General features: G+C 43.0%; 1 pseudogene; it reads right to left on the bottom strand.

Annotated features, from left to right (window-relative positions):
- Nucleotides 1-29: 29 nt before the first annotated feature.
- Nucleotides 30-27,163, bottom strand: LOC142814442 (sorting nexin-13-like; annotated as a pseudogene).
- Nucleotides 27,164-27,427: the final 264 nt, after the last annotated feature.

Raw genomic sequence — 27,427 nt, 5'->3', positions numbered from 1 at the left:
CATTTCAAAGTGTTTATTGTCCAGCATCTCTAAGCCAGTCTCTGCGCAGCAGACATTATCACAGGAAAACACAGTCACTGAGTTTGCAAAGCCAACGTTTTTTTAGCAGCTTAAATAGGAGAATTCGCTATCAGAGTCTTTGGATGACAACTTATTTATTCTTTAGGTGAACTTGTGCATTTGACAGCAGAATGAAAGCAGCTGCTACTATGTTGCGAGCCGCAATCTTTTTGTGGCAGCGTCTGTTGACATGTTCATGCAAAGCTGCCCTCACAATGCCACAATCAAAATCCTTGTTTAAGGTTGCAGTAGCTGCAGTATTAAAATAAATTCATTGCATTCCTAGGTACTTTAACACTCTATTTGGAGTTCTCAACAGAAATGTTTTTGTTTAAAAGCCAGAAACTATTATAAATAATTGTCAGCACTCCTTTAAAAATTATTAGTAAATAAATGATAAATGGGGCCAGTTGGCACACAGTATTTGTACACTCAGTTCACTTCCCATAAAATGTAGCGAGACTTATCATACTTACGCAACCATCCAGCACTAAACCTTGTCAAGCCACTAGTTTATTTCAGGTAAATTGGTTAAGTCACACGCATATTTTGTAAATTATCTGTTCCATTGTATACATCTTATACTTGCCTTATACTCAAAAACAGTTGCAGCAGTACACCTATTTTCAACATTTAACATGCACAAGCAGCTTCGAAATGCCACTGCATTTGGGCAAGCCGTCATAAATGGCGCTTCTTGGCTGCCTTTAGTGAGCGATGTTTGTAGATTAATTATGCGCATAAAAAGTCTTAAATGTGGCTGTTGGAGATCACTTGCGAGAAAAAGATTGCTTCCTTGCTGCGAGAAATTCAATTCATGAAGTGTTTGCCTTAAACCCACTTTTCCACAGTAAGTATATTTGCTCGCTACACTCACTAACTGAACTGCATAAATATTGCTATAAAAAAAACTTATACCATCTCTCACTAAAGGGAATTGTTTAGATGCGAAGCAGCGAGCTCTAAGCTTACAATAGTGGCGACGTTCATGGTGGCGCTCATGGCGTCATTGTACAGGCGAGAAACCTGAGGAGACACAAAGCATGCAGTGAAAAACGGGTGTTTCCTACTATAACATGCCAACCGCTACTAATAAGTATTGAGAGACAGAAGATTTTGACTGGAAAAACAACCTGCAATTCGCTTTTACGGTTATTACCGACAGGGCAAACTTTTATTGTTCAACAACGCACAGGAGAAATCTCCCACTGCAACTACCTTGCAGTACCAGTGGCTACATATATCAGTGGCCCGTGAACAGTTGCGCAACGCAAGCATGTCATTTTTTTTCCAATCAAGAAACTCACTAGCAGGCACTGCCTACATCGGTGTTGCATAGCGAGAGAGGGGGAGCGTAGGAGGGGGGCGCATGCACAAAGGTAGTGTAAACACCGCGGGGAGGGATGCATAGAGGATAGAGAGGTGGGTGGACGCACTGGTATAGTAAGAGATATCACGCGGCACGCCGAATTGAGCTCGACCTTAAGCTGCTTTGCATATAAAAATCCACAGCACATCCTCGTCATGTGTATGGCTTTATAAGCAGAAGCTGAGACAATGTGCATAAAATAGAGGTTTCAGTAGATCGTCTATCCCTGCAATTTATACACATGCACAAGGTAGTAGCTATCGCACATTTTTGTACAAATCAGTTTATGCAGTTCTTGTATGTCAGGAGTTCCAAGCAGGTCTCAATTACTTACCACTAAGCCAGTTGCGTCTAGCTTCCTATACAGATTACAGTGATGTATGAACCTCACACACACAATTACTTTACTTGAGCTTGGAAGCTCACACGTACCTCATTTTCTTGCTGTTGAAGGTGGGAAATTGACACACATGACTTTGTGTAAAGAACATGCTCAGAGTCTGTAATCTCTTCATCCTTGGGTGGAGCAGCAGCAGTCATATTATCTTGAGGCACTGGGTCGTGTTGCTCACCTTGTGCATTGACGGTATCCCTGGAGTTTGCAAAAAACTCTACGCTTGGGCTCGCATCTCCAAGGGCTTTCCCAATTTATGGTGGTCATGTGTTGCTAGCACAAGGCAAGTGGGGAAAATTCCACCAAATACCTTGTGCACAAGTGCTTGGTGCTTGCAAAAGGCACCTGTGCCTCCAGATGGACAAGTGCATGCGCCTATGTCACCGCACACTTCATACGTTTCGCCATTATTCTCGAAACATCGCACTGAAAGACAGTTCTCTTCATGAGAAATCACACACGCTTCACTGTCTTTAGGTGTCTTCTTGATTAAACTGTCATATAGCAGCTGGTGTGCGAGGACATGGCTGTCGCATGTTTTAAGATGCCGTTCCTAAAGTATGGTTCCCACACATCCGAAATAGTTTCGATCAGCGCAACAGCTCTAAATGCTTTAGTTCTAGATACCACAATGTCTTTTAAAACTCTAATGAAGGCTTCTGCAAAATAGTTTGTATTGTGGCCGCGTGTTCTTAATTTCGTGCGATACAGAAGCACCCATTCCTCCTTCTGGGGTAAAAATGTTTGCACACGTGATACGTATGCTGTAATACAGCTGTCTTCGAGGTTCTTCATAGCCTCTTCCAGCTTTTCGGGGCTATCCGCATACATAATCTGGGAAAGGTAATTCAAGGCACATGTTTAATACAACTACCTACATCATCATTTTCGTAGTGTTCCGATAAATACCAGTATACATTTGAAATGTCCTAAACAATAATAATAATAATGACTTTATTTCGCATCAAGGATACATGATGCAGGAGACCTGCAGAAAAAGCTGGCGTGATGCCAGCTTGACAAGGCCACAGGCCCCCCTTCCCCATCCCCGAACACATCGCAGCAGCGGTAACACTTTCGTAAAAACATTCGGGATCATACGCGTAAAAAAAAACAGGTCTATGACAAGAAAGAAATCATCACTGTACATGTGTGATAAAACGAAACGTCTAATGCTTAAACAACAACAACAAAAAATCTATTTCAAAAGATGCAAAAAATGTTGGCGCATTTGCCTTAAAAAAAGGAAACATTTGCGTAATACATCCGAGTGAAGCATACAAACGTGTATACGACAAAAATGAGCAATCAACACTGTACAGGTGTACCATATTGGTACATATAATGCTATAAACAAATAATTTCGCAAATGTGAAATACAGGCGCATTTGCCTTGCAAAACACAGAAAAAAGCATCATAAAAGAAATATGCCTAATTTATTGCTTTGGCAACACCACAAATGCATACTCACTTCCTAAAATAGAAAAAACAAATAAGACACCAAAAAACATATCGTGAAAAAAACACAAAGCAGTATACAAAATACACGTCAACAAAAACAAAATACAAAAATACATTCTTTAGAAAATTACAAGTAACAGAAACGAGTGATCATGACGTCTGGAGGAAATGATTCCGCAGTTGTTTAGAGGTGATTTTTTCTAAGTCAATTTCGTTATCCCTAAGTTCATTTAGTAACCTTGGAAGTTTATTTCCCAACAATTGAAGACCGTATGTGGTTCTAAAGGTTCGAACAGTCCACACTTCATTTTTCCGGGTATAATACTTAGGCTGGTTGAGTATTAAATCTGCCAACTGCTTTAGAAACGGGTTAGAGTTTTTTATGTCTTGCTTATATTTCTTGGACAGAAGAAAATCATACATTTTTATTACTGGCATTAGGTTGTATTTTTCAAATAAAGAACGATTATGATAAGTACGTGGCACGTTCTCTACCGCCCGTACAAACCTTTTTTGCAACATATGAAGTTTGTTTATGTTTTCTTTAGAAGTTAGAGCCCAAACTAGATGGCAGTAATTGATTCTTGATAAAAATTAGGTATTGTAAATTAACAACAAAATATTCCGAGGAAGCAAGTGCTTGTTTCGGTACACAAGGCCGACTACCTGAGAGACCTTCGTAGCTAAGAAGTGTATGTGGTGATCCCATGATAATGTTTCTTGAAATACTACTCCTAATATTTTAAGAGAACGGACTATCTCGACAGGGGTGGAATTTAAAAAGATCGTTTGTTTTACAATTTCTGCTTTATTTTTAGCATGAAATACCATAGCCTTAGTCTTTGCAACATTTATTTTTAGACCATTTTCTCTTGTCCATTTTTCTAATCTAATCAGCAGTATATTTGCATGTGTTAATAATTCGTTCACTGATTTTCCTGTTAAAAATATATTCGTATCTTCTATTCACACATTTATTCAGTCACATACACATTTATTCAGTCTCTAAAAAAGTTCTGCTTGCAATCTTTTTTTAAGAGTTGCGTATGTGATATGTAAGCGTAGATTTTTGTTACATAGTTGCAGCCTTCTCTATAATGTTATCTTTGGCAGCCTCAGAATGCCATCTGTTATCTTGCTTCATGTTCCTTTCAGTGTCATGAATGGGCTTTTAAAACGTGCCCCCAAGAAGCACTGAATAAGTTTCGCAGCATCACATTTTTACAGTCTAAATTTTCCTGATGTGTGCCGTTTTCCAGGCAGAATATATATGATTTCATACAGAAGGCTTTTATTCCACTTTCATGAAATTTAGTAATGTCTTATCAGGAAGTGTTCGTTTACCGTTGTTTTGGACCATGGGTAAAACTAATTCGCATAGTTGAGTTTCATATATTCAAGTTCATCTAGCATGTGCGCATATAGACTGGTGGTAAGGCACTTGTATTCGGGACGGGGGGGGGGGGGGGGGCTGATATTTGAACCCAAACCTGCCTAAGAGTTTCCTTTGTTTTTCACTGTTCTTTTAAAGGGATCTCTTACATGAGAGTGCTATAAACGTAGGACAGTTTTGTTGACGTTGAAATGCTAGCACTTTTCAAATTCTGTAGGTGCTCCTCTCCTAGTACACACCACAATACAAAAAATGATTCAGGTGTAAACACTCTCCGCCGTCAACATAGAGTGTGTTCAGATAATGTTCATCTTTAGTACATGCGCGAACTGCAGTTTTGTGGCGGGTGATGCGACATAGATGCTTAAAGCTATGGCGCGACTGGTGCTTAAAGCTATGGAGCTTTCTTCACTTGTGATTCGAACTGCATGAGATATTTCAGTTTTACGCGCAAATATTTTGCCACTACTTGCCCACGCGAAGCGCATGTTCATTTCCTGTTTCTGAGCAATCGTCATGCCCAGCAATCTTTTTTAGTTGGGGACAAAGGTTCTCATTTACGAAAGCAGACTATTTAGTTATGAAGTCCAGTTCCTCAGCTGTAAATTGAGTTCTCTGTGCTTTCTTAACGATGACATTTCTCTTAGCTCGGCGATTGAAAACAACCACAATGTTTTCGTTCAGGGGGGCGTCAGTGCCTGCTCTGCTAGCCCGATCGATAACAGCGCTTGCACGAGGGCGTACCTCGTTGTTCTTTGCAACACCTGTGTCTGGTGCCGTGTTACTTTGCGAAGCGGCACTCCTCGCTGGCAAACGGTGAAATATTTCTATGTCCTGTTCACTTATTGGCTCCCCCAAGACGTCACCAACTTTGGCAAGCCATTTCACAAGGTTTTCATTAGGGGCACGTGGTATCCCTTTAATTTCAATATTTTTGTTTCGAGAGTATAGATCCTGAGCAGTTAGACGCCTGGGATTTTTCTGCACCACCTTTCTCAAACGGTCTATCTCACATCGCTTTGCCTCTTGGGGCGCCCTGAGAGCAGCGTTTTCCTTTCTAATTTCAGCACACTGTTGTTTTATATTTTTATTTAGAACTCTCTGATTTCTTTCCTAATGTCGCGTTTGAAGTCCGCGAACTCAGTATCCATGATTAAAAGGCCAGTTCACAGATTCAACAGTGGGCAAACAAGTACGAACTTTGAAATAGGCAACAGAGACAGCACTAGGATTGCGAATGAACTATACAAAACAGGAGGGCAAATGCCTAACCTGGGAAAACAACAGCAATGAGCATCCCCGTCGTATGCTGTCCCTGCTGCCAAGTGATCGAGGGAGGCGTTGCCGCTCTCTTTTTGAAGGGCCAGGGGTGGTTCATGTCACGTGATAGGGTGCCGGGCGCAAAAGCGTAGCCGGTCGGTCAGTGCAGCACTCTTGCAACGCACTGGATGTTGACCTTCTGTACACCTTCCAGATCTTGAGGACAATTTTAGCTGGGCAGTGTGCTGCAGCCTCACCAAATGATCTTTCATGCTTTACTTTTTGCAGTGCCATATTTTGTGGAACACCATCCTGCAAAGCAGTAAGAATTTAGAATTTCAGTGACATTAGCAACAACGAAAGTGATCTGCATTGCCTGCAAATGCCATGTGATCAAAGGACAAATAGATCAGTTACATGAGCACTTACTAGTTGCCTGCACAAATCCTCTTAAATTGTGTATAACCCTTTTAGACGCTTTGTACACAACTGTGTACATCACTTGTTTTTGCTAGTTGTGTCAACTAGGGGCTTAAAAAATGCAAGATACCTTGAGGTTTACATGAAACAATTAACCTCATTCCTAATAAACTTGTCTCATTTAACTTCAGTTTTGACCATACTGTTGCAGATAATCACTTTTCTGGAAGCACTACCAATGTCGACGAGTCGTTAGATGTGGTACTCCACTGGATCCACAACGATATATATATAATTTTAATGTCAAAAATGAGAAGCCGATTTCCACTATATTTCTAGTCTCATATTTCATTGTATATATACAAAAACCAAATATGAATGTGTTTAGAATAACAAGATATTTAATGAAAGCTTAATCTCAATAACTGCTATAAAATACAAAAATCAATGTAATATAAATTTAATGTTGCTGTAATAGAATATACACAGCCTTGAAATCATGTTGTAGCAATTAGACGAATTTACAGACAGTTCTTCATAGGTGGAATCTGTAAGAAATAACACAACAAAACTGCTAATAACGCACTCAATAAATTAACTCCATGCATGACCAATGCACTATAAGGACATTGTCAGCTTGTAGGTGAGAGTTTGACGAGAGTTCAGGTGGCGAGAAAAGATGATAGTGAAGTTTCAGCTTATCAACAAGTTTAGGCGATAACATACGAGAGACGCTTCGAGACTAGTACAGGTTCTTAGTAGTAATCAAAAGGCTCTTACAGATCTCAGGGTGTCTCTAGTGTGTTTTTATTTTCACTTGGTCAGTGACTGCAATGACATCATTAGGATAAATAAATCACGGAAAATGCCAATCTTGATGCAAAGCTATATTGGCTACCGTAGACTCATCTTAGAGGCTTGCCACAACATTTGAAATTTGAACAAGGGATCACAGTTGTACAGCCTGCACAAGCTCTGCATTTCGATTAGCAGTGACCATCAGCTATTACTTGTTTAAGCTCCAACTTTGTGCAGAAAATTCGATGGCTTTCCAAATTCCAAGAAAAGAGGATATAACCAGTTAGTTTACTGGCATAGTAATTGGTTAGTGAGACAATTTTACTAAATATTCAGCCAATCAATTGCTTTTGTATCAGCCAAACCGGAGGGAGTAAAGAGGCACTCTCTCAGATACTTCCTAGAATCGGCACAATGTTAAAAGTTGGTATTGTGGACCGAAGCTTATCACTGCAGTTCCTACTCTTCATATAGTTCATATGGGGGAAAGGGGACTATGCAAGACCAAAAATTTGTCGAACCCCACGCCAACCACCTTTTTCTCAGTGAACGCGAGAGCAGTCCACGGTGCACAGGCGGAGACGAAAATTCCACGGGGCACGAGTGCATTAAACAAAACGAGGCAAGCTTTTCCCATCTTGTACTAAAATCAACAGCCATTATGGATTCCTTCAGGGCACACTCCGAGAACGACAGTATTTCGTCATGAGGCACGGCGGCCGCTGCTAGGCGCAAGTCACGGCGGCGCCCTTTCGAGAGTGTGGCCATTAGCGTGCCACGATGGTTGCCATGCGTTGAGCGTTCTGCAGATAATAAATGCACAGCCGGGAAATGGTAGAGAGCGAGGCGCGAGCGGACAGGATAGTGGGCCGCAGGGAGGAGAGAGAGCAAACGGTAAGAGAAGTGGTGAAGCACTCAACCTACCCTACTCAACACTCTCGCACCACATGCTCCCATTGCTAGGGGCTATGATAAGCGCGCGCGGACGCCCCCGCGGTACACGCCAGATGCCTGACATAGACCGACTAAGAAACGGCTTCCCATTTAAAAATCTTTTTACCTGCTGATTTTTAGGCTACGCCAACAACCACTCCGAGCCCGAGGTTGCCTCAGAGCCAAACAATCTTTTCCATAAGAAAAAAAACGTGTGCACTGTTCTCGTAGAAACCATCAGGCGCCGGAACATGCCAAAACGTTTTGGGGTCTACCGCGCAACAGCCATTCACGATACAAGTTCGTTTTATATATTCACGAGAAGCAAAAGAAATCACAGCATATCCACGGAGTGAATGATGATGAGTCGGGCGAAGTGTGCGTCAGCCCGTTCGCTCTTCTGACCATCCACGTGACCATCCGTGCGTTCATTCATGCATCCATCCGTCTGTCCGTACGTCCGTCCGTCTGTCCGTGCGTCCATCCTTGAGTCCATCCATTCCTATGTCCGTCCGTTCTTGCGTCCATCCGTCCGTATGTCCACACGTCCGTCCATCTGTCCGTCCGGCTTTTAGATGTCTGTCGGACCGTCCGTGCGTCCATCTCGTGAACACTGAATGTACCACAATCTCGCATCTCGCATCCCCTGTGGCGCATACCTACTCCGCGCGTCCGTCCATACATCTGTCTGTCTGCTAGCCTGTCTCTCCGTCAGTCCAGCGTCTGTCCATGCAAATACTACCATCTGCCATCTCGCATCCACTGGGGCACATACATGCTCTAGAGCGGGTATGTGCCATTGTTGGCTACGTACGACAATAACGGAGTGAGGATGGACCCACACCCTAAAAACCTTCACGCGTGAAAAATCACAGAATATCTACAGAGTGAATGACGATGAGTGGGGCAAAGCGTCCATCAGCCCGTCCGTGCTTCCGTCCATCCGTTCGTTCTTGCTTCCGTCTGTCCGCGCGACCATCTGTGCGTTCATCTATGCGTCCGTTCGTCTGTCCGTGTGTCTGTCTGCGAGTCCATACATCTGTTTTTGCTTCCATTCGACCTAACGTCCACGCGTCCGCCCATCTGTTCGTCCGTATTTTAGTACGTCTGTCCGTCCGTCCGTACGTCCATCCAGTCGACACTCGAACTACCATCGTCTCGCAACCCCTGTGGCACATAGCCGATCCGCGCGTCCACCCATACGTTCGTTCGTCCGTTCGTCCGCTGGTCTCTCTGTCCGTCCATGCGTCCGTCCGTGCGTCCAGCTAGTGAACACTTCAAGTACCGCTATCTCCCATTTCGCATCCCCTGTTGCACATACCCGCTTTAGAGAAGGTACGTGCCACCGGTGGTTACGTACGAAAACAATGGAGGAAGGACAGACCCACACCCTAAGGAGCTTCGCCTCTAATAAACGAGAGAACCGTGATTTGTACTTCCAAGTGTCTAAAGAAAAAAAATAATTAATGGTGCTGCGTCACTGTTGACTCTTGTCAGTTCACAGTTCCAGCAAAGTCAGTGACTAAACTATTGCCAATGTTTGCAAGACAACGAAGTGAGAGGCACGCTTCTCATCCTGGAGCAACGTAAGAATGGAGGCAAGGCCTCACACCAAGGCGGATTCATATTTAGGGCTCGCTACAAAAGGTGCGCGTGAGCTATCACAAATTTCAATCCACACTCGCGCATAGCCGGGTAAACACGGCTTTTCTGCTTGCCGACAACAACGCCGTATGAGAAGAAAAAAAACAAAGAAACGAATTGTACGGTGATATTAAATGAGCAACAAAGAGATTGGTGGAAGCCAAGAGAGATTCAGGGGAAACGAGGGTCGTAGAGAGTAACAACTAATGCCGTCGACCGACGTACAGTAATGTGGCATAGACGTCGCTGAACCTCGATGCGCCTGGCGCCGATGCTGATGACGTCCCGATCGGATGTGGAAGACAGCGAGGTAGTCGATATTGTGGGTGACTCAGCGTGCATCTTGCGGAACAACTCGGTGAAGCGGTTTTATGGGAACAGGGTTGCCAGGAAGTCCTCCAGCAGGACATAGGTGAGCCTCTCATTGAGTCGTGCATGCTGGAACATCTCAAACACGCACAGCATAGCTTTCCGCGTCATGTCACTCCCGATTACGTGCTTCAGCTCGTCTGTGAAGCTGCACAGCATGATCATCTTGGCTGCCACCCTCGTTTTCATCTTGTTGTTCTGGTCCCTCTCTGGTCTTATCTCAGCCGCAAAGCCGTTGGGTCACAGGTCGTTCTTGAATGGTGTGATGTATTCAGCGATTTTTTCAGTAGATGACATCCATTCCAAATTGTTGACAATTTTTCTGTTTATGGTGTCTTCAAATGTGGCTTTGATTATCTCCCTTAGGATGACCACAATTCGTCACCTAAGCCATTGGTTCTTGCTCTTTAGATCAAACACTTCGTCTATGAGGACTTGTTTTTGGGTTAGTTGGTGCACACTTGGTGCAGACGACTGAGGCACAAAAAAACATATCATAAAGCAGGAAGAGCAGAAGAATGGCACTGTCCTTTCTTCTCTTTTGCTCTTCCTGCTTCACGATATGTTTTTTGCGCCTCAGTTTTCTGCACCAACTTCGTCCATGAGCAGCTGTATGAATCTCAGAGGAATGTTGTCTTGTGTCTCAGCGTCAATGCCAGCAGCCACTTTCCCACTGCCCTGTATGGCTTCCATGGGTGAAGCGGTGGGTCGACTGTGCAAAACATCTATGATGCTGTCGCGCAGACCGTCGAGCATGTTCTCAGGGGCGTTTTTCATCTTCTTGCGCATTCTTCGTGCCCACGACTAGACTAGAGAGCCCATTGTTCTTGCGAACTGCTTCTTTCTATTTTCATAGGTGTCTGGCTCAAGGAAATGCCACACTGAGTTGCGAAGACCTGTATTAGACGTTAAAACATCAGGCTGCAGGATCTGCTGGAAAAACTCGTTCAGCTGTGATTGCCTCTGCTCTAAGACCTGACGACTCAGGTTGATAAGGTATTCTTTCCAGGGAAAGGCAACTTATACAACTTTGGAAACTTTTCCAAGACAAGATTACAAAAGTGGTCAGAGAAGCTGCACCTCCTGAAGACGCAATAACGCTCTTCCGTGATCTGCGGTTCCCGGCGTGTCGCGGATATTGCATGAATAGCATGAACCGTGCTGGACTGCCGCTAAATTCCTGTGTTGTATATGCTGGCAATAACGCAGGCACTCTGCTGTTTTGATGTTGGCGGCTAGGACAGGTGCTGATGGGGGCATATTCTTGTTAAGAAATTCACTACGCTCTTCCTTCGGTTCAAGGGAGTTGAGACTCCCACAGACATCCCCACTCCCTGTGGACTTGATTCCACTGAAGGAATCTTCTTCATCTGGCTTGGACCCAAAATCTTTCAGGAGTGCAAGCTCAGCTAGCAACTTGATGTAGCCCTAGGACTTCATGAAACTAGGAAAATGTTGCTCCTGCTGCACGATCTGAGCCACCTTCTGCTGGATATCATCAAACCAGAACTTATCTGGTGTCTCCACTCGAAGTTTTCCAAGCAGCTTCTTAGCCAGTACTTCTTTAACGTTGATTCTTGATGTGGCCTGTGGCCGTCTCTGAGATATACGTGTCGTAGATGTTCGCAGCGGGCTCCCTGAGAAACTAAAAAAAAATGTGTTTATATTGTCAGTATGGGTTTGGCTTAGCAGCTGCTACGCTGACACTTTAAAACCCTCAGCATGGAGGTAGAATAAATGTATATTAGGGGCGAAGCTCCTTATAACGGCACCTGTTCGTCCCTCGTAGCCGTTGTAGTATGTAACAAGTATAACATTTTCGTCTCCAAGGCAGTGCCAGTGAGAGATTTCTTCTGTGCGTTGTTGAACAATAAAAAATAGTGCTCAATGTACGTGCCAATGGCTGCTAATTGGAATTGAGAGAGGGAGCATTCGGCTTTAGTTAACGCGCACGCTAAGATCCCCATTAGCAGCCGTTGGCATATACATTGAGCTTTATCTGACAAGAAAGGGTTGCTACGTTATACTCGCTGGGTGTAACCTGCTTAGTTTTAGGAAGATTTAGCGAGCATTGAGCCGCAGTACCATGAATACAGTGAACTAGTGTATACCATGGATGAACTCGTGGTGGTTAAATTTAGGATGTAGATACGAAGCGCAAGCCGTAAGAAAGTAAAAGCCGAATTCTTCTGTCTCTCATTCCCCATTAGCAGTCATTGGCATGTACATTGAGCACTATCTGACAGGAAAAAGTTGCTACGTTATACTCCCTGGGCGTAACCTTTTTGGTTTTAGAAAGGTTTAGCGAGCGTTGGGCCGCAGTGCCATGAATACAGTGAAATAGTATATACCATGAACTCGAGGAGGTTAAAGGTGGGAAGTAGACCCAAAGCGCAAGCCATAAGAAAGTGTGCGTGTGCCACCTCTCGTTTAGTCCTTGGAATGTCCGCTGGATGGCGGTGCTTCTATATGGGGATTATATAATGAAAGGATGCGAGATGGTGGTACTTCGATATTTGAATAGATGAACAAACGGACACAAGAACAGTGGATGGACGCAAGAGCGGACGCAGGGGCGGATGCATGGAAGAATGCAGGGACGAACGCACGAACAGACGCACGCACGACCAGGCGGATGAACGCATGGACGGTCACACAAAAGACGGACGCATAGACGGACGGAAGCAAGAACGAATTCACGGACGAATGCTTCGGCCCAATCTCCATCATTCACTTCGTGGATATGCTGCCATTTTTTGTGCTTCAATACCGGTCATGTAGTGAATGAAATTTGATAATGCAATATTAGCCAGGACAACAGCAAAGGGCGATTGGAATACCTTCAATCCTGGAGTGGTCAGCTTATTCCAGTCAATTTGCGAAGGCGGGCCCGTGGAATCGGTGTCAAGGCTTCCATCATCGAGACGCGGCAGCCTTTTCGTGACAAGCTTTTTTACGTAGTGCAAGCTGTTCAGTGGCTTTTAAATTCAAAGCAATTTTTAGGGAACTTCGGCGACTTGGAGCGTATCTATCTATCTATCTATCTATCTATCTATCTATCTATCTATCTATCTATCTATCTATCTATCTATCTATCTATCTATCTATCTATCTATCTAGGCGCCTACGACTTTTAGCTCTCCTGGACGTTTCGATAATGGTATCAATACCAAACTTTGTATGGCATAACTTTACTGTATGAAGAACATATTTCGCTAGACATAACATGAAAATCATTACATGCTTGTTATCAATGTTTTGATTTCCATTGCATGATCCTGCAGCTCTTGCTGTGGCTTCGCTCACATGTGCAGTTGTAAACCTGGTATACTACGACATGATTGCACGATTGCACACAAGTGACAGACCCTGACATGAAAATCATGACATGCGTGTCATGTACCAACATGATTAAATGCCACGCTCATGATGCGCTCACGGGCACTTCGGTAGTGTCACGTATACCAAAGTTGGTATTACGGTACATGAATGGATGACGAAGGTATGTGACTGGTACAAACATGATATTCATGAAATGCATGTGATGTAACAACATGACTACATGCCACGCTCATAATACGCTGGCGGCCGTTTCGCTCGCTTCACCTATACCAAATTTGTTATTACGCGACGTGAATGCATGACGAAAGTATGATTCTGGTGTAAACATGATAAACATGAGATGCGTGTCATGTAACAACATGACTGTACCACACTCATGAATCGCACGCGGCCATTTCCCAATCTGCACATATGCTTGATTTGATATTATGTCAGACCAATGTATGACGAAAGTATGTGACTGGTACAAACATATTATTCATGAGATGCGTGTCATGTGAGAGCATGACTACATTCCACAGTCAAGGCGCCAATACATTTCGACATGACGCGGTGCGTGCTCTCACCGGCGTTCATTTTCTCGCATCAAGCCAACGCCAGGCGCCGGTCCTGCCATATACTCGTAGGCGCGCGCCTTTCTGCATTGCTTCGACGCATGCGAGTTTCAGCGCGTCCAGCATCCCTCTGTCACGAAAAGAGGGAGACGCAGTGTTACCTAGGTAACGCATCAGCATCGAGTAATGTTACTCTATGGCATCGGCATGAAATGCAGCATGTTGCATTTTGCGCCGGTTGCCGTTGGGCCACGCCGACGGACGCTAATCATGCCTGGTGTCAGACAATTGAGTACTCGCGTTTTGTAAAGTAGCGTTGCTGAGCCCAACATTCACGCGCATCAACGCAACATTGGAACATATTGGGCCCTTCATGATGTGCTCACGGTCGTTTTGCTAGCTCTGCTTATCCCGAATTCGATGTTACGTGACGTCAATGGATGATGAAATATATTACTGGTGCAAACATGATCTTGCTGCCAAGCGTGTCATGTAAGAACATTACAACATACCACACTCACAGCGTGCTCACGGCCGTTTCGCTAGCTCCACATATACTAAATTTGTTATCACGTGATGTAAATGACTTGTCCAAACATGGTAATCTTGAAACAAAAGTCATGTACGCATCATTTATCTCCACCTCGTAACGTTGTGCTGATCTCAAATAGACATATTAACATTTAAGGGGCTGAATTCACAAAACTCTCTTACGAAAACAATTTTGCGCAAGAGAAATTTTGTTGCGTAAGTCGATTCACGAAACGAAAAAAACGTCGTAAGAGGCCATGGTTGTGACATCGGCCGCTGAAATAAAGCGTGCTCGGACCGTCCGGGAACATGTAAGTGATAGTGATGCAGTTGCTATATTTGCTTACGTCACCGAAAAGTGATCATAAGTAAATTCGCGAAGCAAAATTTTGCGCAAAAATAGCGTGGCAAAAAAAATTTTAAGAGTGCTCCAAAACATTCTTCGGAACAGTGTGGCTACTTGGAACCTGCCGCTGCGGCAGTATACTTTGGTGCCCTGGCTGGTTTTGAGTTAATTCACGCCCATGAAGGGGTGCCTCATGACTGCTGGTGCATTTTTATTTCTTTCGGTGCTTTGAGTTTTGTGTGTTGTTTCACTTCTACGTAGTGGATGGTTTTGACAACCACCGTCGTCCAATAAGTTCAAAGTCGCAGTTCGAAGTCGCAGTTCGAAGTCGCAGTAATGGCAGTAAAGTCGCGTTACACTAAGTCGCAGTAAAGTCGCAGTAAAAGTCGCAGTAAAGTCGCGTCAATGGCGAGAAATTATGCATGTAGAGATTTGTGGAAAAAAAAAGCCAATGTGCTACGTGAATGGTCGGTGCATTCGAACGCGGCACGGCATAGGATCAATGTTATTTGTTATGTTGTTGTGTTGCGCCCCATCTCATGCAATTAAACGTATGACTCGAGATTCTTGCCTCATTAGTGGCAATTACCACCAGATATGTTAAAGAGAGCACGCTATCCTTGCACGCTATTGGAAATACAAATGAGAGAAACTTTTTTTGAGTGGTTGATAAAGCTTGTACTATAGTGGACTTCGATTGGCTCTAACTGTCGGCTGGGTGCGATCTCTGAAATACAGCTGTCGATAGACTTTGGGACGATCTGGAACGGCGCGTACTTTGTAAACCGAAGCATATTGGGGGTGTGCGTGATTACGCATGGAACTACAAACAAATCAAGCATTTGCACCTTCACTGTTCAGAAACTGATATGGACCGTGATAATATGGCAAGCAGTTGGGTAAAATGACCCTAGTAACTTTAAATGACACCGCAAATACGCAAATACGCAAACCCTCAATATTCTGGAGCAAACCTTGGATGAATTCGTCCTTGCGACAATTACCGGCCGTTTAACTTGGCACACGAACATCGTTCAAAGATAGAGCGAGCCACTGACATATATTTTGTGCGACGCAGCGGCCACTTGACCTGCGAATATTTGCGTTGCGAAGGCGAATCCCCCACCGCATGCTCTGATCGAAGCAGACGACAGACGCGAGCAGACGATGGCTTGGCCGACAGGCACCGCTTGTGATTGGTTGTGAAGCAATACCCTAAACATCATGTCACTCCTTGACGTTGCCAAAACACTTCTTTCATCTGGCACGCCTGTCGTGTTCGTCATATCGGCCCCTCGCTCCTAAGAGCAAGTTTTTTCAGCCATGAAAAAAGTGCAAGTACTTTCTAAGAGCTCTTTTACGTGCTGCGCAGTCGTCGAAAACAACATGGCATCATGAACAGCATATCGGTCGGTGCGAATTTCAGCAAACGCTTCTCCTACGAGTTACTTCAGCGTTCAACCAGACGCTTTGTGATTACGGCAGCTCTTTCGGTGCGTGTAAGCAGTGCGGAAAGCTGCGGCAGTGCAATGGTGTACGGTGAAACGCAGCGAAGCCTGTGCGTCGGTGTGTTTATCAAGCGGGGATCGGCGCCGCGTTATCGACGGCAACTAGCACTCGAGACGCCTCCAATGTGTGTTTGTGGGCTGGTAATAGTTCGTTTGCTTGACTTTCCAGCCTCTCATTTGGTTGCTGTGCAACATTTTGCATTGACCGCGTTTTGGCACGTTACTTTAGTGACCCCAAGTACGTACCGAAACGTATGAACTACGCGCTCTGTTCGGTTCTTGCTTCGCTACTGGTTAGCCTGTACGCTTCTATTTTCTTGCGAGCAATCTAGTGTTCGGGAGTGAAACGATGTTAGTTTTGAGTAGTGGTGCTGTGTTGAAGTTTCCAAGACTTGTGAAGAAACTGTGCTCGTGTGACCAAAAATCGAAAGACAGCGTTGATAACTAATTTGCCCTGTGAAGTTGCGGTGGTGGAGCTTGGTGCTTTTGTTTGTTAACTTGCCACTTCTCCTTTTTGCGGTAACCATAGTTATAGAGCTGTGTTGTGATGAACCAAAGCTGCGAGATGCTACATTCTGTTGTGGATCGTGTTACTTTGGCAGCGCACTTAGACTTTTCTTCATTAAGAACTTGAGAGTTCTATGTGGCGGCGAGAGCCTAAGAACGTCACGCTTCCCTCCAGCCCCCAGAAAGAGCAAAGATTTTACCGGTGCCTTGCTTTAGGTGAAGTTGTTGGCCTGTACCGGCTAACTACAAGTTTCCGAGTTCGTCTGGCCATCATTTTTCACGGCACTAGAGCCTTGACAACAGCCGGTTATGGCCAGTTCTTACACTATATCAAGTGACGTGCATGCCTGGCGTGCCCTTCATTGCTGTCATCGGTAGGTTCCAGTCTGCAGATGTCCTCTGCCTGTTGGCCCTCGAGCACTCTTGGTTCCCCATGACACTGACGGATACTAAATGCTGCCATCGGTGCGTTGACCTTGCAGAACAAAATTTTTTCCTATTCAGACAGTACTATAATGTGTGTGAGTTTTTAAGCCGATCAGATGTTATGTTTCCCTATGTTAGGTTAAGCGTGGAAAGTTTAATACTACTGGTATATACATACATATATTATGGAAAGGCGGGCAAATACATCAGTTTTTTTGTGATATATTATGTGAGCTCTTGTTTCATTATTAGGATAGGCCTGTTGAATTACCACGTTTTATAGCAGGAAAGTTAATGTGAATTTATTTTCCAGAAGCCAGGTTGCGCTTGAGGAATTTGTTAGTTTGAAAAAATAGTTCTATAAATGATTACCACTGTGGTAGCACTATACTTCACCAGGACATATATAATGCGGTACGTATATTTTACGTGAGGCTTCAGTTTGTTTCAAAGCGAATACAGCAGATTTGGTCACTTTCACGAAGTGATAGCTTCGTCAAATAAGTATTAGAAGCGAGTGCTTTTATTGATTGTTTTTAAATATCTCGTTTTTGGTACTTCACAGATCGCAGAGATTAGTTTGTTAAGGTCCTGCGATGCGTCGATTGCACACACTGGCACATCAAGTCTCATCACGACATGGAGCACCTGTACAAAAATATAAAGGACACGTGCTCCCTAACTGTGCCAGTCTATGTCACCGCTGGGACTGTGATCATTCAGCAGACCTGCATGTGGCCTGGAAGCATGCATCGCAGCCTCATCTGGAAGGACTACGATCTGCTTTGGAGCTTCGAGGGCACAAAACTGCCTAACATCTGGCAGCAAGGCTAGTTTTTCTTTAATACATACGATTAAGTGAACACCACTTACTGTGCACAAATTGAAAAGCCAAGCATAGTTCTTTGCAGTGGATACCTGTATTATTCTCACACATAATGCTTATTGAACGTTAATAAAACTAAATTGCGAGATAATTGAGAATGTTGAAAGTTGAAAGCCTGCAGCTTATGAATGAAACTTCAATCATCTGAGGCTCAAAAGCTCATGCGTTTTGAACGAGCACAAATACTTTGATTCTTTATTGAGCTCTCGAGCTTGTGACTCACTGTGTGAATCAAGTGGTCTGGAAGGAAATAGCAAGTGGGTGAAAATCACTTGACTGTTCACAACTTGAATGGAGAATTACCTATTGAACAAGTCTCAGACGACATAGGGCCAGTAACTGCATCTTTCACATGATGTAGTAGCTTTTTCTCTCGCAGTGCTGGGGCATGTTGTGTTTCAGCCGAACGTGTTCACTACAATTGAATATTGATATATTTTATCTACAAATTGTACCTGACCTAATTATGCATTGTTGATCTCTAAAGGGGACGTCCAGTGTGTTTTAAAGCCATGGCTTTTGATCTGTCTGTGGCTAGCCTACACAGCAGCAGTGCGATGCAGCCAGCACACATGCAAGCCAAGTCATAGAGCGCTCATTTGGTGTTCTGTGCAGAACACAGCATATCCATCTGGCAAGACTCTGATATAAACAATAATGGTGAGTGTTGGTGGCACCTGTAGGAGCACGTTGTGTTTGTTGCGTATGATTTTTCTCCTGATGAAGTGCATTTTTGAATGGTTTTCTTTATATGGAATAACAGATGTGAGCAACAAGCACACTCATAATCCACAAATACTTTGTGTCTTCTAGACTGCCCATTTGATCCTATACACGGTATGGTGAGCTGGCTACGTTAGACAGCCATGAAGTTATAAACATTACCTGTTGTGTTGTAATGCAGTCTAACTTGCGTTTCTTAGTGAACTTATTGGCTTATTATGAAACTTTATTGGCTTATTATGCGTGGCAGAAGTTTTATGCCCTCATCTATAACATTGCAGTCTTGCTCTTGTATAATGATAACATACATTTTCAGACTTCATTGTGTGTGTGGGTGTTGAGGCTTGTCATTGACTTTTGAAAATACTACATCTGTAAATATGAGCAGATGATTAACAACTATACACTTTTGCATGTAGCATGGTTGTAACAATGATATGTATTTTGCCAAGTTTCAGCAGTAACAAGGAATCCGGTGCTCCACGGTCATGCACAATATATCAAGAACAGAGCACAGAAGACTTACAAGTAGAAAAGGACTGCCAGTAACTGTTCTCCGGCTCAAACTTTACAACAGCACAAAGAGCAATGTCAGAAGCAGTTTGAAGTGTATACGTACTAACATTCTGTGCAGCTGCAGTTTACCTTCTTAGCAGTGCTATAATCAACAGTTCCTTTGCTTGGATTCTAAGTTATTTGAATTTTGCCTGGAAGATACCAAACTGTGACACTAATGTAAAGGCTGCTGTAGCATTAGTGGGCAAATAATTTTGAGCTGAAGTTTTTAACATGCAAGTTAATCAAAGTAACTGCGTGTCTCTGCATTTAACTGCCATAAATCACAGCATCCATCGTCGACAATGGTAACTGTGTTTGCATTCTTTGGTGTACAAGAAGTAAAGCCATGGATGCGGTAATCTTATACTTAGTCGATATAATCCTTAAGTATACTCTCATTTGTGTAGCACAAATGATGCCATGTCTGCATAAGCTCTGGGAAGGGAATCTATGTGGATTATTTTATTTGGAAGGAAGAGGATCATCACTCCTAGTATATCTAACAGTAGATTCTAGTGATTGTGTATTGTTATCTCACTGCCTGTCCATCCTTCAACAGTTTACTTCTCTGTTTCTACTGCGCAAGTGTAACTTTTTTATTGTATACTTTGCTCGAATAGGTTTGTTCATAATTTAATTGTGTACCATGCAAGTGACTTATCATTTACGCAGCTTTACTCACACTAAAAATAAAAGTATTTATTTCATTTATATGTAGCTATAGCATGCACTTACTTATCTTTTTTTAGGTGCCTGTTCAATTGTTTAGCCCTACAAAGGTACTGGTAAACTCTAATATTGAAGCTGGCATCTTAAAATAGTTCGTTAGTGGAAGTAACAATGTGTTTATAATCATTATTATTATTCTAGGATAAGCTGTGAAAACTCTATTAAAATGTATTTACATTTTCTAAACTGTGTAAAGGTAAATGTTCATTTATTGTCGTCTCTGTTTCATGCAAATGACACATAACTACTTTGCAGTGGCGTAGTATTAGTAATGATTTTACACATACGTACTGAGCAACATCGTAGTTGAGGCTAGCATCAAGACATACATGCAGTGCACTGGAGCATCACCTCACCTAATTAGTGTACAGTCCTTGCCCACCAGTGAAGTGATTTTTTTTTCATGCAGACTTACAGACAGCTGTATGGGAACTGGGTTGATGTGCTATCATTGAAGTCTTTTTCAGGAGTATCTTCGGTAAATGAAATGGGGTCTATAGCTGTCAATATAAACACTGTTTGCACCAAGGAGATTAGTAGCTTAGAATAATTGTTTTATTCATGCATCGTCTAAAATTCTTTGGCGCTGTGCCGACTTTCAGCCCAAGTGTCCAAACATGCTTTGTTATTGTGTTGTGAATGAGCCAAGCTATGTAAATAAACAGAGTGATATTGCAGACATGTACGACCTATTGATGCACAGCCCTTTTCATTAGGACATTGTCAAGGGTTTTATTCTTCTGTTTTTTATAAAAACTGCTTGTCACTGGGCAGGAGCAGAAACTATGCATCAAGCTTTTCTGAGATGGTTCGACAAACACCGAGTGCTGACATAACAGTGCTGCTGGATTTCTTTCGTAAGTTACTTATTATTTACACCTCGGTGTATGTATGTGTGTGTGTATCTTTTAAATGAGAATCCATTTATCATTGATGAGTAGGTTTGGCAATTGGCTTAATTTGTTTCTAGTTCTTTTTCTTCTGAGCCATTACACATTTCGTTTTGTTTTTAGTGCATAAAAATAAAAGTAACCTTACAGAAAACTTGTGCATTAACAGGAGTTGTTTTATTTGCCAACTGGTCGTGAGCAAAAAATTGAGTAAAATGAAAGCAACCAGTGAAGATTAGTTTAGAGCGTGCCTACTCTATATGGCAAATCTTGTACACATTGCCTTGGTTGAATATGTTGATTTCAACATATGAATTTTTATCAGAATATACAAGCTATCACCCGCTGTTGTGTATGTGTGTGATATTTATGCATATCGTAATACCGGTTGGCAATAACTATTAAGGTCACAAACCTATTCAAGCTGAATACATGAATTTTGTCCATGCATCTTTCATCTGTACTGGAATTGTTGTTAATAAAAAAAAACTTCGGTTTAAAAATTTATTGTAGTTACCAGAAGCAGAGTATCTCTCTATGACACAAATTAAATTGCCATTGTTCTGTTCCACTCTGGACAATAGTGGACCCTCCCAGCAGAAATTGATTAACTGCTATAGTTCATTTGAACCCTTGTTAGTGAAATTACAGTGAAGCGCGCAGCATGACACATAGCGGGAGAGAAGACACAAACTGATCACTCTGTTTGTGTTTTCTCTAACTGTCCGTGCTCTTTGGCCTTGCTGCATGTAATGATGCCCACCAAATTAACACGAAAACGTGTCCCGACAAGGGCAGCCAACTTGGCCGCAAGCAGTTACCTCACTGCATGTCTAGTTTTTCTTCAAAGTAACGTGACGACTGATTGCTGGTCGAATATGCAAACACGTGAAAAATAATACACCAGGTATATATTGGTATTTCGGCACTGGGCACTTTTGCGATAAGAGAGAATGGAGGAAAATATTATGAATCCTGCATTATGTAGTTTATGAAGGAGAACGCACCGCACTTTTGGGTCAAAAGGAGAGTGAAACAAGAAAGCACGAGAGCCGCCTTCTTAAATAATTATTACCCGCTGCCACGCATATTCTCAGGCCAGGCAACCTCTTAAAAAAAGTGCTCAGTGACACTGCACATCGAACCTAGTACCTCCTAGATTATAGCTTAGCGCTGCAACCGCTCGTCCACTGCAGCAGTGCTTGCGTTCACCCTATTGCTGATATATCGTCAATGCTTCAAATGACGCCAAATGCAAAAAGGTCCGGTGAAACTTGGCCAAATATAGAAAAAATTGTGGGAATGCGTTTGCCCGATGTTCCTAGAAATAGAAACCGCCACGTGTGGCTGTATAACCGTACACTATTTGTCTTGTACATTACTGTCATGCTGTTGCGATAGCTGGCTCTAACGTACGCTACCTTCTCATAGTTTGCCATATATATATATATATATATATATATATATATATATATATATATATATATATATATATATATATATATATATATATATATATATATATATATATATAAAATTAAAATGTATATCGGCCTCTGACAACGCTTATCAACTATTATGAATTCATTCTCACTATAGTGTCACTTTCAATAGATGAATACTCAGTTTGTTTCCGTTAAAGTTATTTAGGAAGGATTTGGCTCATTAACTCACAACTATCATAATTAGCATTGATTCTCACATCTGAAGACAGTCACACTTCATCTCGTTTTCTGTTTGGCTGTCGCTCCCATAAACGGTGTACTTCACTTTTTTTCTTCGAAGCATCCAACGTGTCTTTGCGGAAACTTTCCCATACGTCTGCTGGGCAATGAATGCATAGATGGAGGAAAAACTTTTATTGGGGTCCTGAAGGATTCCACCACCGTTTTATAGGGGTAGGATCGCGGGCCGCTCCCACGTTGGGACGGGGAGGCCCAGCCTCACCGCCGCATCGTGGGCCTTCTGGACAGCCTTGAGTGGTTGTATGAGAACCGGACTCGTGAGCATTACATGAAAGGAGTTCTCAGAAAATTCTTCACTTTTTCTTTGTAAAGAGGGGCACCTCCAGAGCATATGGTTAAAATCACTGCGATTCTGGCAGTCCGGACAAAGTTCTGAAATATCGGAGTATGGCTATAGGTTACGAGGCTAGGGTATGTTCCCGTCTGAAGCATGCGAAGAGAGATTGCCTGTGGCCTAGACAACTTTTCGTGTGGCAATGGAAATGACCTATGGCCTAATTGATAATGCTTCGTGATCTCGTTGAAGGTAGTCAAAATGTCCCTAAAATGAAGACTGGTGGCTGACTCCTCTGTCTGAGAAGCACAAGTCCCGGCGCGGTAAGTGAAGCGTCGCGCCTTGGAGTGGGCTAGCTCGTTGACATTGGGAAGGCCTCCGACCCTTAAGCCGAGGTGAGCAGGGAACCAAATAATTGTGTGGTGCGTGAGTTCCTTGTGAGCGAGAATTCTCAAAGCTTCCTTGCACACGGAACCAGAAGCAAAGGCCCTATCTGCTGGGCAAGAAAATTGTCTTTATTATCTATCAGCTTCAATCTTTCGCGGAGACAAAACGAGAGGTCTCTCTCTCTCTTTTCATCTTTTTTGCACGTATGATAACGTCTCTCGACTTCAATACTCGTATACACGTCCCTTGCTTTGTTTGCCTACCCAAACAACGCTGGACGAAATATTTCGCCATGTCTCGTGAAAAACATTAGCAATAAAACACCTCCCGACGAGTCTCCCTCGTTTCACGTAGACACATATCTAAGCGTAAGCGTATGCACGCTCTCGCATTCCGGCTTTATAATGATGCTGTGGTGCATGGAACCAGCGAAATTACGCTCACAATTTCATTTGATTACTGCTGTTCTCTATTTCTGCACAATTCGTCCGCAGGCACATAAGTCGCTCCTGTGTCTTGTAATAAGAATACTGTAAGAAAGGCAACCTCTTACGTCTAAGTACAAAACACCCTTACGTTCACCACTATACCATGCTCGATTACACCGAATTAGTTGTGTACAGGCAAAGCTTTATTAAACTATGAGGTAACTGGTCGCGTTAAACAGGAGAATACATTTGAGGCGAACTTTCAGACATTGCATGCACCGATTTATGCGTGGTTTCATTGATGTGGTGCACCCGGAGTGTTGTTTACTTGTACTTGGTGAGATAGTGCATGAATTGCTCGATGGCTTAAGGCCATCAAGCACTTTTTTTTAGCTAACGTTGTTGATGAAAGGTGAGTGCTTGGCTTTGCACAGCACACCAAGACGTCTATTACAACGTACGTGGAATCCCGTAAGCGCTATAGCAGACGCTCGCGGAACCAAAACTTAGATGCAGCAAATCATAGGCTATCATCATCTACTCTCGATGCTAGAAGCTTTGCGTGCTACCCTAATATAATCGGCACACAGTTTTTTCTTTCCTTGTCGTTTCATCGGCTATCGTGTGTCCTCCTTGCCCTTCTAAGTGCCGAATAATTTAAATTCGTGCCTGCGCTATAGTAATTCCTCCAGATAAGAGAATTCTGGGCTAAGAAAATGCGTAGCCAAGAGGAGGCTTAATGAATTCAGCCCCTGATTCATGATTCGCATATCATCAATTTCCACTCTACGTGGGATCTGCCAATTTTCTTTTTCATCACAATCATCTCATCGCCTTCATTGTATTTTGAGCATTGAATGGCAATTTACTGAAGGACGATTTCCTTGACGGCTTTCAGCTGACTAAATGTTGTCAGTGCACTTCAACACAGTCAGGAACTCATCACTTGTGGGAATGTAGTTGGAACACATCCAGACAATGGTTGGATTAACATAGTCAGGGTCTGAGACAAAGTCTTTCGCAGGCAGCAGCACTGCGTGTACAAGATGCTCTCTTAGGAATATCTTCACGACTTCCTTTTGAAAGTCTTCTGGCGGCAAAACGATGTAAAAAAGCGTTTCTCTGACTTGTTGGAGGTACTCCAATTCCCGTTCTTTCAAAATGCAGACTACATCACGGCACATGCTACGCTCAATGGTGGTTTCTAAACTGAAGAACAGCGTATGAAAATCTTGGCTTTTCGTTCCAAGATCATCATGTATTTTATGCTTTAGCCTAGACTGCGCTTGACGAAAAAGACGCAGATGAAACGCAAAATCGGCGGCTAGCTGAGTGGTGAGCGACTGGACCCAATCTACATTTTTGGCGCTCATTGATAAATTGACAATGACTTGATGAACAAGGTAACAATTGTGGTTCGTGAGCGCCTCATCATTTTATAGGCTGAGATACCAACTGTACACGTAGTCACGAAGAAAGTAGTTCAAAACCTCTGATAATGAGTCATCTATGGTTGGATGCCAGGTCAAATACCTTGCATAAAAATTCTTCTTCGGTGGCTTTAAAAAAGCTGTTGTAACTTGAGGCAGGTTTTCGACGCAGTGGTTTTCACGAATGTGTGGTAAAACAGGGTCATGGGATGGCTCTAGCTGCTGCTGATAGTCGGTCATGTAGCCCAATATTATGCTGTCTAAGGTAGCTACAAAAATGCCTAGGGGGAGTAAACAGCAGGCCAAAATCTACATGTTGACCAGAAAAAAAACTATGGCCAACCCCAAGGCTCTCAGCGACATATGTAACATCGCTCTACCTACGCCCGAAAACTCATCAGATTGTTTTCTTTCCGGTGGACGCAGAGAAAAAACTGAGCCTATTTTGTCACAGTACTTTCTTCTGTATCTGCTTGGAGTTGGAGTACACACACATATATATATATATATATATATATATATATATATATATATATATATATATATATATATATATATATATATATATATATATATATATATAATGAAGTCTTGGTTTGGATTATCATACTAAATGCCCACAATATATATATATATATATATATATATATATATATATATATATATATATATATATATATATATATATATATATATATACATATATATATATATATGCAACACCCTACAAGAAACGAACAGGTTTACCTTTTTGGTGTGACCTTGAATGTGAACACCAGAATTAAGGGGCCCGTTATACTTCACTCAGTGTATTCACAGACTTATGTTATGCCAATTTCCAGCGGCAGACCTCCTTCATTAATAGCAATATTACGGCCGCGTTAGTCTTAGAACATCTAAAAACGGAAAAGGGCGCATTCGAAATGACCGGTCCTACGCAGATACGCAGAAGCCGTTCGACTGAAACTACGTTTCACTCTCATGACGTGCAATTCAAGAAACAGCTAGCGTCAAACCATGTGACGAAGGGCTTTAAAAAAACGCCAGATTATATACTCAAATAGTAACTAAAGGAAAGAAACTTCTTGTTGGTCAGAGCTCATTCATTAAAAAGAAGTCACCGGTGCCCGATGATGGCGCCGGTGTTATTCGCCTGCTTAGGTTGTGGTGGCACGTTGACAATGGCAATGATACGAAGCGAAGTGCAGCGAAGCGATTGACCAAAGCCAATTTCCGCATCATCTGTAGCAACTAAAGTTGCACTTTCGAGCCACATGACAACCGTTTGAAGCACTAACTTGCCACAAAGTACCGTACACAAACATTCGTACCTCAACTATAGCTGTTGCATCATACGTTGACGGAAATCTGTTATTGCCTGCTTTAATGGATAATCCCTTGGAGTACTCTTCAAAATGAAACTAGGTAACCGCTCTCCGCTATTCTGCAGAAATTTTTGACGGTTGGGGCGGCCTCGCGGTGCCTTTATTGGTCTCTCGCCATTTGTCTCAATACGACCAGGCGTGTCGGACGACGCTGGAATTTGCCGCTGCTGAACATTGCCCCGAGGGTAATGAAGTGGCGAGAATCGGCACGGCCCCGTCGGCCGCCTATACACGACGTCTTCTCGCGTCTCTCTCCTTCCCTCGGACGCAACAGTGGGGACCCGGACGTGATTTCTTGTAGAGGGTGTTAGCAGCAGAAAGCCTCGAAGCCCGTCAGGGCAATATCAATCTAAGGCTTGTGGTTAGAGTCCAGGTACAGGTCTGGACGTGCCTCGTACAGCTTCTTGGCCATCACCTTGTCTGGATGCGCCTGTACGGAGAGTGGTGCATCCACTGAGAGTACTTTGAAGAGGAAAGACCACTGTACCCCAAAGACAGCCCGAACGCTGCCCAAGGCAATCTAAATGCTCTGTTATGTACGAAGCTAGTGTCTTGTCAATGCCTCGAACATCGCTTGGGCAAGAAAAGGGTGTGTTCTCATCCAGAACTTAGCATATGGAGTACATTCAGCGATGAACTCAAGGTGGTTGCCTGGTCGCCGTCTAATGCCGGCTGT

Source organism: Rhipicephalus microplus, chromosome 4 (assembly GCF_043290135.1).
Source record: "Rhipicephalus microplus isolate Deutch F79 chromosome 4, USDA_Rmic, whole genome shotgun sequence".
Taxonomy (NCBI): Eukaryota; Metazoa; Arthropoda; class Arachnida; order Ixodida; family Ixodidae; genus Rhipicephalus; species Rhipicephalus microplus.
Note: the sequence above shows the minus strand (reverse complement) of the source record. Positions and strands in the feature narration are given on the sequence as shown.